At 32.4% G+C, this 20,855-nt stretch overlaps 1 protein-coding gene across 6 annotated transcripts in view; it reads right to left on the bottom strand.

Moving 5' to 3' along the window:
* The window catches only part of LOC119834835 (diacylglycerol lipase-beta), a 41,473-nt gene extending 21,435 nt beyond the window's left edge, over positions 1 to 20,038 (bottom strand). The window contains exon 1 of one of the 6 annotated variants that reach the window (XM_038359346.1): positions 19,609 to 20,038. The gene's annotated coding sequence lies outside the window, so the exon portion shown is untranslated. Of the gene's footprint in view, positions 1 to 13,482; positions 13,987 to 19,608 lie in introns of those variants that run through there. The other 5 variants (XM_038359347.1, XM_038359345.1, XM_038359348.1 and 2 more) reach the window with 5 other exon arrangements.
* Positions 20,039 to 20,855: the final 817 nt, after the last annotated feature.

The following is a 20,855-nucleotide window of genomic DNA, read 5'->3' as shown; positions in this document are numbered from 1 at the left end:
ATAACTGCCAAACAATCTGTGTCGGTACCTACCATGTGAAGCACTCTGTTGTAGCATGAACTTCAAAAGCGCCACACTGTTGAATATTTAAAGCCACTCTGGCACGTTTGGAATTCTAATATGAGCGTGTAGCTCTTTGTGAGATTATAACGCTGAAATTTTCATAAACAAAGTCTCCAACAAATCCTCACATACCTAATTGCAGTAGGTACGTAGTAGTATATAAGATATTATGCCGTACAATTTTTCATATATATCAGTTAGGTTAACTTGTATGTAACACAGAAGCAATAAAGATAAAATGCTCTCTTCATTTTATACTCCATTTTGATAATCTAAAATGCAACGGTGTATTAAGTTCAATATAGCCAATTAGAAAACTTTAATATCTAACGTCCAAATATTTGGAGTAATAACCGCAACAACATTGTTAATTATATTTAATATTATTTTAATAATTACGATTCAATGTGACACTTCACAATTGTTAAATTAGTTACCTACATATTGCAAATCCATAAGCATATGTATGTACAAATAAACTTTCAGTTATATTATTAGGTATGAAGGCTCAAGACAATATGGCTATCTTCAGCATGACAGGAGATATACGACTATGAAGCATAGAAACGTTGTTCTAAAAACGCCAACGCCAAGGCAAGATGAACGTTCATTGTCCACCAGCATCGCATTGTTAAAACATTACCGCAGCTTTTCTCTGCATCTTTTAAATACAGATTCAGTAAAGCAACATTAAAATTGTTTGCAAATTTCAGTGCGGCATTCGTTGGGGACTTATTTCGCAATAATTCATATACTTACGCATGGACTATCGTGGAAGCTTTAAACGCATGACATCGACCTCCTCTTAATTCAATTATAAAATGTAATGGAAATTCATAATCTATACTAATATTATAAAGCTGAAGAGTTTGTTTGTTTGAAAAAATTCTTTCAATGTTAGATAGCCAATTTATTGAGGAAAGCTAAAGGCTATATATGTACCACGGGCGAAGCCGGCTACGCAAGACACCTATATGTGCAGTCACAGCCTAAAAAAACATAAACACTTAATGTAATCCAAAAAGGGTTTCATAATCCAAATCCACAAATTACTATAGTCCATTATAAGACTACTTTATTGCAAGTGACTAAAACAAAATAAGATTATGAAAGTTGTTTTCTTTTTGCACAACTGTTTTCCAAGCAATTATGTCTATAAATGATCATAAATCCTTAGTTAAAAAAAAATAAAGTCTTAAATTTTCGCACTTTATTAGTTTGTATAAAAAAATTAATGTCAAAAAAAAAATTTTATTACTTACTTATATTTTTGTGTATGTAGCCTTTGTATTCCCAGCCATTTTATACAGTCCTTGTTTTTGTGGGTTTTTTGTTAACTTATAAGTTAATGGTAATTTAACGATACCACCAAAATCCCTGGCGAAAACAAATGACTCGGAAATCAACAACAAAATGATTTTTTGTCATTTAAAATTGATGACTAAAGCCATTTTAAATTCATCTTATAAGGAAACGAAACAGCCTAACAGTATATAAATAACAACGCTAGCCTGTTACTTGTTAGCTTTTTTATATAATGCTAATAAACGACTTTAAATATTCATCTTCGACCAATAATAATATCAATATTTTTATTACATAAGAATTTAGTTATACGAATAATAATTCGAGTATATTTACTATATTTAAGAATACGTAAAAAACTTATGTAAATTTTATATAATATATGATTAATGGCCTCTTCGTTTATTCATTGATAATAATAAAAAATTAAATATTACTTTTTTGTAAAATTCCACTCTGCTTTACCTCTTAAGTCACACGTTACAAATAATAAAATGCGTGACCGTCGTAATCTTGACAATGAATATCTATTAATTGTATAATACATTTGCGGTTATGGCCCTTTTTATAGAACGATAAATGCGTGTTTTTCCATGTCAATCTGTTGTGCAATTTTATGCTTTACATATTTGTGGTTTTTTGCTCATTAATACTAGCCGAGTTTGACATGTTTTGTCTTCCTAGTTAAGTCTGAAAGGCCGGTTAATAGTGTACAGTCATTTTCAAGTGGTTGCTTACATTATTTTTTACTTGTATATTGTGCCTCGAATTCATCGTTAAAGGTATCTCGAATCTCGATGTTTGAACCTCGTAACATATTTTATAGGCAATTGAATCTGGCGTCCGTAGCTTGGTAATATTGAAAGGACGTACATATATTACACTGGTATAGGTCAGGATTGGATGGATGCCAGTTGTAAAGTGTCATCTAATGTATCACACCAGTAATTGTAGTCGTTATTTATGATGGTAGTTATATCTTTTAAATTTCCAAACAAATGTAATATTCCGTTTAATATCATCTTGACTTCGAAAACATCTATCGAGAAGTAATAATCTTGATACAATTATGTACATCGATAGCTTGGCTGCGAAATGCACTTTGATTTCCTCTGTGAACTGAGGGATAAACGCATTTTCCTAGTAGGAAGAAAAGTCCTTTATTCACTTCAATACACTTCGCCAGAAGATTTCAACGAAAGAACGTAGTTTTCCAATGTGGAATATATAAAAGGATACAGTAGCATGTGGACTAACGATGTGGTAGTAATTATCTGCTATCTCCAGACACATAAAGCTTGTCCGCTAAATAACTATAGATAACTTTTAAAACCACTTGTGCAAAATTAAAAAGAAACACGAACGTGCATTGCATATATGTAGTATGTATAGCTGTTTTAATGTCATAGCGGGCAACTAAGCTGGTGGTTCGACTGACGGTAAACGATCACCACCGCCCATGAATGAGTGCGCTGCCTGATTATAGGAGGTAAGGGATAAGGAGAAGAATGACGAAGGAAAGAAGGAATGGACTAGGCAGGGTTTTGTAACCAAACGGTAAAACCTACACTACTACTCTACTGTCTGTCTATGTTTATGATATAAGTAATTATATATATATTATAGTATCAATTTTTGTATGCATGTTTGTAATGTTTTCACATAAAAACACCTGAACTGATTTCAAAAATCCTTTTACCAATAGAAAGCTGCAACTTCACTGAGCGACATGGCTATATTCCATTTATTTTTTATACGGGCGGAGCCGGGACGAGCGGCTCGTTAGGCATAGAACAAAGTAAAAAGTGATATGAACACTCTATCTATTTGTAAAATGGAAGATCTAGTTTAAGTATATCCAAATATTAATAAATCATACAAATTTTAAACTCTTTAGAATAATATTAGTGATATCTTAAGTGCTATATATATTAAATATAAATATCCTATTTGTTATCTGCTATACATCTGTCTATTTGTTATCCAAAAATCAAAACATTACGACAATTGACTTTATTTGAGGGCACAATATAAAAATATACGAGATTATTTATACAAAAAGGGTCTATCAGAAATAGCAACCTATAAATAGTTTAGCTAAACGACTAAGAATTACTTGTGTGCCGCCCACGCTCATCTAATCTACTGGAAATATCGATTCTCTACAAACAGGGAGCAATCGGGAGATTTATTCTGTGATCTTACTTTGGCTCCTGTGTAGGCGTTGGCGCCAACGAATTACTCTTTTTTGGTGCTTTGCTTTTAATGTGTTTAGTGCTGAAGGTTGAGTTGTCGATATATTGTAAGTACATAGTACATATAAAGTACATATAAAAAGCCATTGCTGTTCGTGAGTCTTGCTAAAACTCCAGAATGGCGTTACCGATTTAAGTAAGTTTATTTTGATGTGTTCATAATAATCGCGGGAAGGTTAGAAAAATAAGAAAATGTCAAAAAAATGTTTTATGGCGTTGCGAAGTTAGGGTCATCTAGTCTACTCTAATATTATTAAGAAGAAACTTATTTTTTAATGTTTGCAAAAAACGTGCGTAAAAACCACTAGATAGATTTCGAAAATTCACCATTAAAAACTTCAACTTTACTGAGTGACATTGACTGTAATATAATATATAATTGGAAAATCGGCTCAACGATTTTCATGAAATTTAGTATATAGGGGGTTTCGGGGGCGATAAATCGATCTAGCTAGGAATCTTTTTTAGAAAATGTCATATTCGTGTTTTATTCGTGTTTCACGCGTGGTACATTTATATAGTACATATCCAACGGTGAAAAAAATTGCGAATCGGTCCAGCTGTTCCTTAGAATAGCGTCTACAAACAAACTCTTCTACCCTACTAACCCTTTTATATTATTAATAATAATATAGAAGTTTAGATATTTGTTGTAACTGGCATACATCTTAAATTATAATTTCACAAGAAGTGTCGGTGTTTATTTGTAATAAATTGGCATAGCTTAGAATTTTGCAAGAGTACCTTTTCTTAAATAGGTTGAATTTAACAAACTTAAACGCTAAACATTATTTTGCAACTGCTGCTAAATTATTGTTTGCTTTGATATGCGATTAGACAGTCACTTCGATTTTATCGATACTTTGTGTCGCAAAATTTAAGCATAGTAATTTAAATAAATTGATTATTGGCTTATAACATCCTTTAACACTTTATAGCTAGTAAAATTATTATTCCTAGTTGCTTTTTATGTTATGTATGTTTACACTTATCAGCAGAAGTGATTAGCGTAGTTTTGAGTCCTTCATTAAGTTTTTTTACAGTTTGGATAATATTTCATTTTACTTATAAACTATGCATTGAACACAATTTTTGCAAATCACAATTTTTCCACAAATTACAATTATGCAAGACAGATTAATGTTGTTTATTAATTAAAATCTTGCGATGACATACATACCTACCTACATCCTTGCAGGTGTTTTTAACAACACAGGATAAATTCGCCCATTACGTTTATGGCAATACTTGGTAATTTTATTGCAACGTTTAAATGTTCAGATTAGCTATTCTTGGGATTCATTATAATTTGCAACCATCTATCGTTTTTAATGAGCTATCGTGACTAAGATTTCCTTGGATGTCATAGAATTCATGAGAATTAGTGGTAAAAGACAAGGTTTAATTAAGATATAATTAATACTGATACTTACTTCTATACTACTTTATTTATTTACTAGCTGCGCACCGCGGTTTCACCTGCGTAAGTCGTATTCCGTAGGACTATCGGTATAAAAGTTGCATATATGGTATTCTAGTTGTCCAGCTGTCTACGTACCAAATTTCATTGAAATCGGTTCAGTAGTTTTTGCGTGAAAGAGCAACAAACACACACACATCCTTACAAACTTTCGCATTTATAATATTACTTGCTGCGCCCCGCGGTTTCACCCGCGTACGTCCGTATCCCGTAAAAAAATCGGGATAAAAAGTTGCTTATATATTATTCCAGTTGTTCAACTATCTACGTACCAAATTTCATTGCAATCGGTTCAGTAGTTTATGCGTGAAAGAGCAACAAACACACACACATCCTTACAAACTTTCGCATTTATAATATTAGTAAGATAGTATGATATGACTAGTATGTATATATACTATACTATTTTTTTATGTGGGAGTCGAGCACGCTTCGGCACGAATTGGGCCAGCTCGCACCGGGGAAGTACCACACCCCCACAGAAAACCGGCGTGAAATAGTGGCATGCCACTGTGTTTCGTACGGTGAGTGGGGGAGCCGGAGGCCCGTTTCCTTTTCCTCACCCGTCCTAGTCCATTCCTTCTTTCCAGTCGTTAATCCTTTCCTTTTCCCTTACCCCATAAAAGCGGGCAGCGCATTCACAGAGTTACTACCTTTGCGAATGTTTATGGGCGGTGGTGATCGCTTACCATCAGGCGAACCACCAGCTCAGTTGCACGCAATGACATAAAAAAAAAAAGAAAAAAGGAGGATTGATTTTAATGATACATACTGGCAGGTTTTTTATTATCATTTAATATATTTTTAATGGACATCATGACCTATCTTCTCAAAAATATTAATATAGCAATAACCAATAATAAAACAAAAGGTTTAAAGCCGAAGAATTTGTTTGTTCGTTCAAACTTTGAACGCGCTAATCGCAAGAACTACTTATACCGATCTCAAAACTTCTTCTACCATTGAATATACGAGATATATATACGTGATCCCAAAGTGTATATAATAGTAATATGTACATGGGCATAGTCGGGGCGGACCGCGTTATAAATATGAATTCTCAATTCTATGATTAGAATCTGGAGGAATAGTTAATACCCCTGGGCTGTTCAAAGGCTATTTAAACGAAATGATAAGACGAAAGTTGTAACTATTAGCGCAAATATTTTATTTCATTATTTAATTGAACGGAATTAGAACAGAACAATATTTGCATACAAATACCCCGGCGAGACACCACGACATCAACATAACATCAGGCCTAATTTCCCAAAGGGCTCAGGAAAGTGCATGGTTATACAGTGAATACATTTCACCAGCTTGGTTAACACCCACGTAACATTAAGGCTAGGTTATTTATATCCCAGATACATTTCCTAATTACAGGCTGTTATTAAAAATCATATAAAACAATGCTCTCAATGATACAAATCCCGTAGAAATAATGTTAGGCACAGCAGATTATAACGGAGCAGTTCCTATATTGTGCATTTAAACTATGTCATTAGTCAAGTATCATATTACTATGAAATTTATGGTTTGTTTGATAGATCTGTTCCCGTGAACCCGCACACAGAGCGCATTCGTCACCGGGTCCGGTTTTGTTCAATTATATTTATTACACGCGCTATCCGTGACCTCAATATGAAGTAGAAGCATGTCAGACGCTTAACGTCCCTTGATCGGTATTACGCATCGATTACTATTAATTGGTAAACGCTAATCAATAATGTGAAGGTAAAAGGTACGTTGTGTCGATTTTTCTGCATCTGTTCCCCTGCAATGCACTGTATACAATTTAAACTAGTGTGTAGATAGACGAGATTTGAGTTGTGTTGTCAATCGTTTTTATATGTGAAAATCTAGTATGCTTCGAATTGTGCCAGCTCACATAAGGGAAGACACCACACCTCCACAGAAGATCGACTTGAAATAGTAGCATGTGTGTGGTATTGTGTTTCGTAAGTGGGTGGGCTGGAAGCCCGTATTCTTTTCCCCACCCTTCCCAATTTATTCCTGGTAAAATTGGAAACATGATGATCCTGGGTCCATTTTTTAATGAGTGAATTTTGATAATGTTCTAATTAATATGGTGGTACTTTAAAATATTGTTATTATCTAGTTCGTATCTAAACTATGTCTCAATAATATGTATAAAGCCGAAGAGTTTGTTTTACGTGCTAATATTAGGAACTCCTGGACCGACATCTTTCATCGTTGGATATGTATGAGATCTCTGAGTGCTGAGGCTTCGTCTAAGTAGCTCGAGCGCACCGCTTCTATGTATGAAGACCCTAATCCTCTATCCCATACGTGAAAATTTTATCAGTGATGACAGCTAAATTGAAAGCTTTCCCCAAATTTATTTCAAGAAATTCGCTTAAGCATAAAAAGAGTGAGTATTCAAATGTAACATGGCGACGCACTGTAGACGCCCTCAGCCCCACATAGGGTACTAAGTCAAGTAAATCAAGTTGCAAATTTAAAATGAACTTGTCTCATTCAATGTCTAACATTTTAACATGTATCCATATATATTAAACATTTTAAGTTAATCTATAAATTAGGCAAGAAAAGTGTTACGAGAGCTGTCGTTATTTAATTCAAATGTACATTTAAGATAAGTATTTATCTAAGATAAATTAGATAAATACTTATTATTCGTTAAATTTAAAATTAAAATGAGAACCAATTTATTGAACGTGGCCATTTTAGTCATTCAATACTGTTACACTTGGCCCTGGTTTCTTGGTTAGTGTAAAAAAATTAAATCAGCTGTTAAATATACTTACAATTTCAAATAAACTTTAATTAGAGTAACAGGTATTATTGGATATTACTGAACGTCCTTACAGTGGAATCAATTACGAATAATATTAACGTAGTAACTATTTAGTACTAATCTGCGGTAATATTATAAATGCATAATCAAACGACATTCATTAAATTTAGTCAATGATAATAATATTACATTTTAATATAAATATCTACTTAGTTTACACAAATTACTTGTGGACACTGGGTTTTAAAAATAAAAAGTATCATCACTATTTTAAACAGTCAGGGTTTGATTTAAAAATACATATCTTCGAAATCGACGCCTAAAAAGCTTCAATAGCAATATTAATATAGAATAAATACAGACTTTTGTGTTTTCTACCTATTAAAACGATCCCATCCGAGAGTTCCATCGGCTCCACTAAAGCTTAGGTAGCTTTAATTTTTTATCAAATAAATATTAACTCGTGAAAGAGACATTACACAATAATAAATTTTCATAATTTCTTCATATTTTGTGTTTATCAAATTTAGTTTTTATAAGTACCTTGGTATAATAACGTATGTACTAATTAATTGAAAACTTGATATATTACGAATATTATTCCATTAAAAAAATCGCCCACCTCTGTATAAATAACTACGTCCAAATAATAACTGTAATTATAAATATCATTATAATTAGGTTAATGTAACGTTCTTTGAATCTAGGGAATAAATATTATGATTACCCAGTAACATTTCAAACCAAACTTTCAGCTGAACGAACGTAAAATGCTACGTCTAAAAAAATAAAACGACGTAAAACTATGAAGGTAACAATAACCTTGGATTTTGATAAGAATAACGCAAAATATCAATGAACTTTCTCTTCTATCGTGCCGCAGGTGCAAATAATTGCATTGTAACGGTAAAAAAAGTCAATCACAATACGCTATTATATTGACAAATAATTAAAAATTTACTATAAAATACGGCCAGCTTTGTTCTCGCGTTAAATAAGATCCTTTTGAAGCATAAAATAAATTGAATGTGTATATCTGGGATGTTTATTACGGTCTATAATGATGTGGACAATTTTGCAATGAGGCCACGGCCCACAACATGTACAATCAGCAACGATGGGTACAGTCAACAAATAAGTTTAAGACCAATCCACATCAGACACTTATATTGTGCGATCAATAACGCAGTTGATATTTTTGTATCAATCAATGTTATGTAAGCTTGATCTTCATTTCACCGCCAAATGTACAATTTAACTTTTCGTATAGCTAACTAGTGTACACATTCATATGCAATGCCCGACTCAAACCTCGTCGGCGGGAACACCAATAGTCGATTTTATCGGCAACCTCAATCGATCAATGATGAACTTCGCTTCTCGAATTCGCACGGGTGTTATTAACTCGAGGAATTAATTGCTTTTCCACTTTATAACCCTCTCTGGTTAAAGCTTATTTTATTTTATTGTGTCGACTGTTTAAAAGTTATTATTCTGCGTCGTTAAATTGGGGTGGTATTTATTTTAACAGCTTTGATATATACTTCTCATTTATTATGCAAAATTATTATATTAACTATTAGTGAAGTATTTGCGATAATTGATATAAATTATTAATTTACACTGTTTTGCTCAGAAAAAAACAAAATAGTAGATTATTTTACCTTCGAAATATTATAATGTTTTTACTTGTTTAACCTAAATACATTACATGTCTATTTATTTCTATAAGAAATCAAAAAGTAATTTAAATCAGCACTTTAAATTTAAATCGAAATATTAAAAGTAAAGTATCAAGACGCTTGTACATTGATATGAAGTTAATATAATAGGCCCTACGTGGGCATTTGAAACTTAAAATAAATTTAAAATGGATCTGTATTACTATCTAAATAATGGTAGGGATAATTTCTATGTCGACTGCATTAACACCCGAATGGATGCAGTTGAACAATCATAAATTATCGTCTCAATACATCCTGCCGAGTTGCATGATAAATGCAATCAAAACTATTCGACAATTTGCTCTAATGACAGTGACAAAAAGTGTTCAATATGCAGACAGAGAGATAAGAGTTCAATATGTATTATTTTACACAACAGTTTCCTCAATTTACTTCGACCTAGGTAGTTCGTATTAGCAAAAATAAGATTTAGGCGTCAGTGATACCGTGTAATGCATTTTAAATTATCTAGATACTTCGTAAAATTCAAATTATTGCAAAAACAATTGCACAAATACTTCGCTTCCTTTAAATCCCATTAAATTACACTGATATGAATCTTTAGCACACACGGCTACGTTGAACGCATAACAATCGTAAGGTAATTTAACTCGAACGATTCTCGGGTATTACACACACGTTCCATTGTTTATTGAACATAATTTAAAACGTTGGTAATGATGTAAAATATGACGAGATAGAACCCGCCAACGCTTTGCTAATCGATCAGTGCGAGAAGATCAAATATATCGTTATTTATATCGGATATTCGATACTAATGTAACCTGATGCGATCCAGAGGTGTCACGATCAGTATATACTCATATATATAATTAAACCTTAATATAATTTATAAAAGCACTAAGAAGATTCGTTTTATCTCTGTAGTAGTAAACAGTGATTACGCAATGGGATTGCTACTGGTTTCAATAATGAAATAAGAGGATTTAATCTATTGTTACGACGGCAACGTTATGGTACGAACCTAATACTTTTATATATAGATGGTGTAAATAAATATTATGTAATATTTTAACGTGAAGAAAAAAGATAGTAGTATAAAAAAAGTTATCATCAAGCAAATAGACCGTAGGTATACATATAAATCGACTTGATCATTATAATTTATACAAGACGAATCACACAGTTTTAGTTTTCATAAGGTACCGGTCCTCAAAACCTTAAGACGACCGTGATAAGAACACAACGAATACAGAACACATCAACGGATTCATTATTTAATATTGATTTGTTTTAAATTCCTTTATGTCTTCTAAATATAAGAATACCTTTATAAAAACAAGCGATTCGCCAACAATCATCATATTTGGATCCACAAGTAGCCTTTTAATGGATAATCAGTATCTTTTCCTTAAATAATGACTTTTTCATTCTAATCAATTATATTTTGACCTTTTACTCGTAAGAATTTTACTTATTATTATTTTAATAGTTTAGTTATTATTTTTCTGTAATATAAATCATTAAGATAACACCTCGTTCAATTCCTGTTTTAAATTAATTACTTTTGCGAGTCGGAGCTTATTTGACTTTGATTTTTTTTTTTTGTTTTATTTTTGCACAGAGAATACTTATAATACTATAGACTCAGGTAAATAAGCGAAATATAGCTACTGACCTAGGTAATTTTCGTATTACCTAATATTATTAAACTATTTATTTATGCCTAGTGTATTCATATTGAAATATTTATTCATTTTATCTTTATTAGGAATTTGCGCATATCTACTGAATAATACAAAGGTAGAAAGAGTGCGCCATACATTCGAGTGTCGTAATTTTAGTTAAAAAAATGCAGTCTTCTGTTATTTTTTGTTAGAGCGGTCTACTAAGTTGCTAGTTCACCTGGTGGTAGGTGGTAGGCTGCATAACTAACGCATTTGCGTTACCTGTCTTTTAAGGGCAAGGGATAAAGAAAAGATTGATGACGGGACTAAAGGAGGTAGGTAGTAAGTACTAGGTAGAGTGAGGTAAAGGATACAGGCCTCTGGCTCCCCACTTACCGTCCGAAAACTACTATTTATACTGTACTATTTCACGCCGATATTCCATGGGAGTGTGGTACTTCCCGCTGCGAGCTGGTCAAATTAGAAAACTCATATTTGCACTCGTGAATGAAAATGATATAAAGATTCAAGTGACATCTTTCGAAACTTTTACTTTTAGCCTTCTGTATCGCAGTTTATATTGATATTAATCTTATTTAATGTATTAATAGTAATTGTCAAAATGCGGCAATTAATAAACGAAGAATGAAAGTTTAACGTGAAATCATCTTTAGAGGAAAATTCATAAGACTCAAGTGTCCTACTTTTAACTTCATATTTTTGACGGCCGAATAAATATAGTCGACCGGTTTCGACATTGTAAGAAATGTTTATTGACAATAAGTAAGTAAATACTATGATCTACGCGTATATAAACCCATTGCATAATTAGTTTATTTTTCATATTTATACTAGTCGTTTTTTTTAAATTTATTAGTAGTATTAAAAATACACTGGATTTTTAGCCGATTGCGTGAGAAGGAAGGTTTTCTTTCGAGTACAGGCACGTGTAGCCAGGTAGGTGTAATCTTCAAGTATGGGTTTCAGTTTGATAGGTGATTCAGAAAAGTGTTAATTGTGAGTGTAAAGAAATCTTAAAAAATAATATGTAAAATCTTTGGAGCCAACTTTTGTCTCAAATTTTCATGCATCCATACCTTGTGGGTAAATAGCTCATTTGTCAAAAAAAAAAAATATACGAACGGAGTGATATAAAATAAGCAATAAAGGAAATTTTTAGATAACATTTTTTATCCCAACGTTTCTAATCTTGTTTAATCAATGATAAATGCTATTAGAAAAGGCTTATAGCCTATCTCCTTGAAAAAAAAAATTATGTTTTATTTGTAAAATATTTTGTTCAATGCAAATGAATACAATACATAATGTAATGTTATGTATGTGTGTGTATGTTTGAAGTGTATCATAATCACATGTGTCATATCAGTGATGCATTCATTTGCTGTTTATCATAGATAGCACTAATTAAAGCGTTAATATATTAACAGCTACATATGCAAAATAATTGTTTAATATTCTATGGATAATATTGAAAAATCCAGGCAATAAATAGTTATTTGATGTGTCCATTCTCTGCCGTGGTTTCCGCAACCACAAAAACGTAACGTCATTTCTGACTAATGGCAGATAAAAATATCCCTGCATAATATAACATGGCAGCTGATATCACCCATCACCATAGTAACGATTCTGTCGTTCTTATTGTAATGTAAAATGAATCCAGTTCATATATAATGTAGGATTAAATTAGGTTTAATATTATTTCGCGCCAACTCCATCATCCTCTTAAACTGTTCCAACTGTCGAGGTTATAGAGAAACGCGTTTTGTAAAAGCCTACCTGACTGTTGCTTGTGATTTTTTGTTGGTTAAATGTAATTCTAATTTAGCTTTAAGAATGGTTTTATAAGCGTGAATTTTATGGAAGCACATATATCTAATGCTGGATCTAGCTTATAAATAAAATATCTGTTTTAAATAAATTGATTATATTCAGTCTTGAATGAATATTCATTTTGAGATGTGTTTGTGACTGACCGGACTTCAAGCCAAGTCAATTGATTGATACGGTTGATTTTAATTTTTAGTTTTATAGCATTCAAATAAGTGTCGTTTCGGATAATCAGTTTTATGTGCCCAAGGGACACCTCTCGCCAATGACGCGGGTTCGAATCCCGCCTCGTAATCGAGTTGTTATTATTCTTTAAAAATATTTTAATACGGTTAATTTCAAACGTTTGAATTTAAACATTTAATCAGAAGCAAAATAATAAAATTATTGTTACCTACACTAAACGGTCATATACGATCAGCTGAAGAAGTTAAGGACTCCGCCTCGATGTGCCGGAGTAGCTCTGATGAGCTTAAGTCATCTTTAAATGACCAAAGATGCGTGGATTTCGGACCTCGCTTCCAATTAAATAGTGCCAATTGGTCACAACACAGACACAAATTCACAAAACCGCAAGAGATCACCTTTCACTTGTAACACAGAACACTAAAATACACCTTTTAACTCAGCTTGATTATTGCGGTATCTAATTCAATACAACCGTCTAGATTTCGAATAAAAATATTGACCGCATTAGTGATGGGGCGCAAAGTGATACGTTATATTTGTGTAGCAGGTTTATGTTATATGATTGTTTATAGCTGGAGGTGAAATCGACACAATTGCGAGACGTTCGCTGCGCGCGTCAGTCCGCGACGGGCTGCCACTTGCCAGCTGCCGGCACACTAATACACAATAGCCTGAACCGGCTCCCGGCTCCGTCGCGCGCCGCTTCCAATCGCTCTTATGACGTTTTGTTTTCACTGGCAGAGGTATCGAAACCACCCGAGCGGAGCGTAGCATAGGAAAATACCGCCAATCCGCATTTTCTTTAGCGAACCAGTTTCTCTGCTAGGCGAATACTTCAAATGTTATATCCGAAATCAATCGATTGCCAGTGGCATATCTAACGACATACTCGTTATGTATTCGGTAATCAGCTTATCAGTTACCGATTATGACGTTTCAATATAAGAGATATGCAGAGTGACTTAAATGTGTACTTAATAAATTTATTATTTACCGACCGGTTGCTCAGAAGTTTCTCGAAAGCATATTATTGTCTTTTTCGGCGTCGGAACACGTGAGATATTTTCTCATCATTATGTTTTTGTTGTTTAAGCATCTAGATTAACAGTAAACCTACTTTAAATTGTAATAGCTTCAAACACCAAACATAAATCGAGTTAATATTTATTTGCCAAGAGCATCAAATAATTAAAATAAAATAGTTAATTTGATCAATAAATTCATGCAAATGTAAAGGAATTAATAATTTAAATTCGGAAACACTTAATAGGTAAAATGCTATTAAATTTGTTAATTATGATAATATAATGTTTTGTAACATTTAACACATATTGTGATTTTTAAATTATAACGCTAATTAAACGACTTGGCTCTACATTTCTTAAAACTTGTTTTCCAATTTAATTCATTAATTCACACGTGTTTTATTTTATTCTACGGTTAAAATATAACATTTTCAAGCAACTATTTAGACGTATTTCTTTAATATAAAATACACCTGATATTATATTTATAGAATACAATTTATGTAATATGGCCTTAAAGTAATTGTTATGATTTCAAATTAGGTAGTATAGGGAAAACGTAAATAAATAAGAAAATAATTCAGTTGAATTTTCACATGGAGCTTATTTGTTTATTTTTTTATCTTCTAATCTAGGATAGATTATCACAATCTCAACAGAAAAAGTAGACATACTGAATTAAGCACTGGTGAATGTTTAGTTAATTAAAAAAAAAAAATATGATATTAATAGGTACCAACATTTAAATGTATACCTTTTCTTCGTGAATCGTAAAGAAATGAGAATAATTATTGTAACTTTTTGCTATGACTTAAGTATAACTGTTAATGGGTTCTGAACACATCATTGGTCGGCATTGCATTATCTTTGAGCGGTTTATGTTATAGTAATTGAAAACAAACTCGCACATATTTCTATTATTACACTAGCAATAACAAACAGCGTGCAAATCTGCATCAGTGCAAAACAAAAGGCAAACAAAACACTTTAAACATGAGCAGTAACTGTCATAGCTTATTTTAATTTCTAATCAGCTGACGATCATGAAGCATTCAAGGTAATGATTTTTAAACAATAGTAATTAACGTGTTAGGTACTAGCCAATAAAAGGCTATGCTACGATCCTTCAAACGTATTGAAATTTTTAAGGACGTAAGTCAAAACATGCGCCGTTTGGATACGCACAACTTTAAAAGAGTCTCTCCAGAGCGACCCTTGCTCTATTTTGTACCCCTAAATGCTACATTCACCAGCGTAGGGAACTCCCTATCCTACCCTCCCTTATGACATAGAATTTCTACTGTTATTGAGGTTGAAATATGTATATTTCATTACAATTTTCGATTTTACGCTGCTTAACTGCTTGCCTATTTTGATTTGTGTTTTCAGATCTCGATTGTGTTTTTTAGGAAGGTACGTGGATGTAAAAATTCAAATTAAAATCTAAAGACAATTGACGACAGCAAAACAATAATTTAAGCGTTTTACTCTATTCAATTAATGTGTAATGCGTTTTAATCACACATCCATATTTTTTGTCTAACTCGACTTATAACTCTATAATATTTCCTAGTGGCCATGAAATAGGAAACGTTACTAAACTTGTAAAAACCCGATGCTAGTCACTGTCACTAAATGCATGTATTTATTTTCGATTTCATATTTTGTTTACCAAGTTGGGTTAAGGCTGCAGCGATTCCGGTGTGATAACATATGTGACCCTGTTGTACGCTTAATAAAATTTGGTCAAGTGTGAGTCACTTCTATCGCAGCGATATAAAATAAAACATTTCACTAAAGGTGAACGTCATACAATCTTCTTCACATTTAGGGTTGTTTTTAATTTTTAACTTTATAATTAGCAGTTTAAAGAAGTACAATTAAATAAAATTAATTGTGCATTAATCATTGTCAATACAAAAATATGTTTAATTTTAATTGGCATATAAGAAATTCTTTCAAACACTAAACATGTCCTCTTTACAAATTACACAGGGAAAAACATAGGTATAATATAATCTAATTGTATATCATAATATTAGATTTATGTATAATATTGCATAAATAGGTAAGTGCCTATAGCATAGCCATTTATTGCCGTTTGACGTTTAAATAATGAGAGTCTTTTACCTCCTTACCTTGTTAAAACATAAAGTCTCACAAATATTGTAGCTTTGCGAATGTCCTATGTACAGTATTATGTTATATGTGGCACTACTATAATAATGAAAGCGGAACCCTAATTCTTTCATTTCTGACTAAAGCTCATCGCAGCGGGCCGGTCAAAAGATATCACTTTACGTCCGGATCCTGGTTCATATCTTATCATAACACTTCAACTATATTTAGTAGCACTTTCACATACTTTTATCTTCGTAGATTATTTATTTGAAATTTTATGCTTTCTATCGGCTTTTAATGTGCATTTAAAATTACTAAGCGCAACAAAATGTTTTATGTGTCATAAATTCGTTAAGTAACCTTCTTTATTTGTATATGAAGCTTGAAATCCTTTAGATATAACATCAGGGCCAAATTATTTAAAGTGCATATTATGACTAATACGCACTTTAAATATTTTGTATGGTCTTTTTATACTTAGTGAATTAAAAGACCGCCATATATCGCAGATATTTGCTATATAAATTGTAGTGAATAAAAGCCAGTGGAAACGCTTAGCCTACTTACTTTGTTTTTTAAAATATTTAGATCTAAATTATTGTAAAAAGTACTGATCAGTATAGCACTAGATATGGATATTATATAAATAAGTTTCACAGAACCATATATTGAACTCTTTTATATTTTATTAGAAATATCATTAGATTATTTTAGTCACATTACCTAGTCGATATGGTTTACAAAATGAGGACTTCTGTCATATTCTAAATAGCTTATGATTAATTAACAAAATTTATAATACATTTAATAATCTCCCTTAAATTTATAAGACAGATAATAAATTTCTTCAGCTCACCAATAATTCAAAATGTCATTTCACAGGCTACGTCTAATAATTTTAATGACATTTATTTCCTCAATTCTCATGTTTTCCTGACAAGCCGCTGTTTTATACATTTATTTGCTTTTGTTGAATGATTTAATGATAATGTGTTATGAAGGTTATTTCAAGGTTACAAGGTATATAGACCTCCTCACGTTTATATATATCTATGTATAAATAAAATCATTAGACAATGTACAAAATTTGCTGCCTCTTTGTTAGAAATCATAAACGTTATCTTATAATTAGGTAAATTACCTTCTTTCAATCACGAATGAGAAAATATCATCATAAAAAGACATTCACATAAATTATACTCTGTGGGTTGTTGAGTATTGACTAGTCAATTATATATTTTTACTGGCTTCATAACGTACGTAAGGAGGTATTTATTGTATTGCTACGCTCTATAAAACGACTGTTGGTTATAACAATTAATTATCCTTATTTTCATTTAAATTCCATATTCTATAATTGTTACTAATCTCTTTACTTTATTTATCGTTTACACAAATATGTGGCGGAAGTATTTCGACTGCATAACGAAGTTTCCTGACCTGGTTCTTCGACCGAAATCTTGGCTCATGCCAGCACGTTTTGCACTCTCAACACTTCTGGGTTTCACAATATACAATATCGTACTATGTTCGTAATTAAACATCAACCATCAATATAGTTACCGAGTTCTGTTGTCATATATAAAGTGTTATTTCAAAGCTATGAAACTGATAAGTAACTATGGATGTATTTTTAGAAATTTCAACAAACAAATAAATAAAAGTCAACGATCCCTTAACTTAAAAGTGGGGAACAACTTGGATGTATAGACTTCTATTAGATTTATATATTTTTAGTTGGTTTAGAGTTATTTTGCACACCGGTGCTCCTCATAATAGTTTAAGAATAAGCTTGAAATATATTAAGACAAGTTTAAAATTTATAAAAAAAAAAACTAGCTGACCCGGCAAACGCTAACGTTCTGCCTTATTGTTATCATTAAGGGTTACGAAAAATGTATATTAGCCGATTCTCAGACATATTCATGAGAATCGATCCAGCTGTTTCGGAGAGGTATGGTAACTAACATTGCGACACGAGAATTTTGTATATATATAGAGATAAAAAGCTTTGTAAGATTTACAATAAGCTAAAAATATACATTTTTAGAAAAGATAGGAATAAATGTTATCTGTACATCCAACAGTGAAAGGAAAGCTTGCTTTCAAGTCTCTTAGATGAGATTTTTTTTCTTATTTCAGAACGTACAGATTCCAATCATCACATCTGTCACAATTTGAAATGATAATCATGACCGTCAAGAGTCGCGACATCGTGTTAGTCATCGTTCAGGATTGTTTACTCACTTAAGTACTCACTCTGCAACAAATACCTCTCGTCACTTATAACTTTACCGCGATATTCGGCCAACTTTCCCCGCCACTTCCGTCGAAATTGCGAAAGTACTTAATTATCTCCCTATACTTCTCAACAACATGAGGCAAATCATAACGAATATGTATTTAATACTTAATAGATTTCAATGAAGAAATCTGAGTGAATAGGTTGCATGATTAACCTATTAGTCAGATACTAAAAAGATACTATTCTTTATTTAATCCCGCCTTTAAAAGCGCCCTACTTTCCTTATTTACACCTACAAAATAAATGGTACTTCTCGTTTAATGACTGCTATATCTCGTTACTGCTCCAAATATTTGTAAACAAATACAAATAGGTACAGCTGGGAAAGATGCCAAGAAAAGAGCGAAACTATTTACATCACAATTCAAAGGATTTTACAACCTTCAATGTACCTACATTTGAGTATGTATCTACTTACATACTATGCATTCTGGTATGTAGCAATAAGATAACAACAACTTATTAAATCAGAAGTTATTAAGATAGTGAACGAATTTATAACAATGTTCCAGAACGGCATACTGAATTATGCAAATTGCCAATATCCAACATCTGCTGAATGCTGATGCAGTTCGCTACACGGGTAATGCTTACCCACACAGAAAACGACTAAGAAATGCATTGTTAACATCATTTCCATTTAACATATAAGTAATATTTAATGTGATGTAACGTGTTACTAAATTGTAGGAAATATTCTTAGTTTTGGTGGATATATTTACCTCTCACATTTCGCCGGTGTGTAACTCGTTTTGTCAATACCATTAAATACAAGTTTTTCTACCGTGCGATTTCATTAGCATTTGGTGAAGCCTTTTATTTTTATTAAGTGATACCTCTCAAACAAAATATATCTATTAAATTAAACATGAACACTCACTTTTTCTTCGTCCAAATTCAGGTTTACATAAGCACGTGTGCTCGATTTTACAGGTGTATGAGCACGTTCACTAAGTTTGTTATAAACCAGATTTCGTCATTTTACCACTTATTTTCATTGCGACACACCACCAGAATACACCTATACAGAGAGATCCTCGTTAACACACAGCCTACCTGACCGCTTTCGCTTGTTCAGCGCAAACACAACCTTTGCTTTTTAGTACAGAAATCGACTATTATATTGCACTTTGCTAGGTACCGATACAGCCGACCGTAACACATCGAAGTCACGTAACTCGTACCGTATATTGAATTCTCCTCGTGTTATGATGCGTTTGTGTACATTGGAAGAAGATCAACGCGATGGACGCGTGGCAAAGCAACATCTAGACTAGCGAGTGTTGGTAGCCGGCAGACTGCGACGGCCGCTGCGTGCTGGAGTGGTGGGTGGTGCCGACCGCCGGCACACTCGCATCGGATGACGACTGACTCAGTTTAACGCCCTAGAAATAACCAGTAGTCGTACGATGGAGTTACGAAACTTTGATTATTGATGTTCATCAAGTCTTCGTTATCATTATTACCTATTTAAAGTTCAATGCTTGCCAGTGTACAGGCTTGTCCAAAAATACAATAACAAGTCATACCTAAAACAGCTTAAATGCAATCTTTTCTAACATTTTATAGATATAATGTGGTTCTATTCATACTAAAAGTTCAATAATTCTTTCTATGTATTATTTTAAGCCGCTAACCAACATAGAGCAAACCTTTATAAAGTTACAGCTCTTCTTTTATAGGAATTTTAGTAAATTCAAAAAGAGTTTCCTATAAATTGTATTGTTATGAATTAATAATACCGTAAATCCGGTGTTGCAGACTAGGTTAATGTCAACTCAAGGACTTGGAGTCAATTATGTTGTATTGTTTCTACACAACGTCTCAAAGTGCGTAATTATCAATTGGAAAGCTCTTTCCTAACTATTTACAGGGTTGTCCAGATCCGGTCGTTTAATTACTCAACATTTCCTTCGCGCCAAGACCTTGTCCTTAACTAGAAATCTTTTAATATAATTTGTTTGTGAATATTCATAAATTCTGATGGTGTGGAAGTGTCAGATATAATAACTGTATTTACTTCACACTACAGGGCACACTTGATTGAAGACGTAGTTCAGTAAACGAATTTTTCCAGAAACTTATGATGTTTATTAATACTATTGATTTATTCAAGTACTAGGAGGG

Source organism: Zerene cesonia, chromosome 20, assembly GCF_012273895.1.
Source record: "Zerene cesonia ecotype Mississippi chromosome 20, Zerene_cesonia_1.1, whole genome shotgun sequence".
Lineage (NCBI taxonomy): Eukaryota > Metazoa > Arthropoda > Insecta > Lepidoptera > Pieridae > Zerene > Zerene cesonia.
The sequence above is the reverse complement of the archived record's forward strand: the minus strand, read 5'-3'. Positions and strand labels throughout refer to the sequence as shown.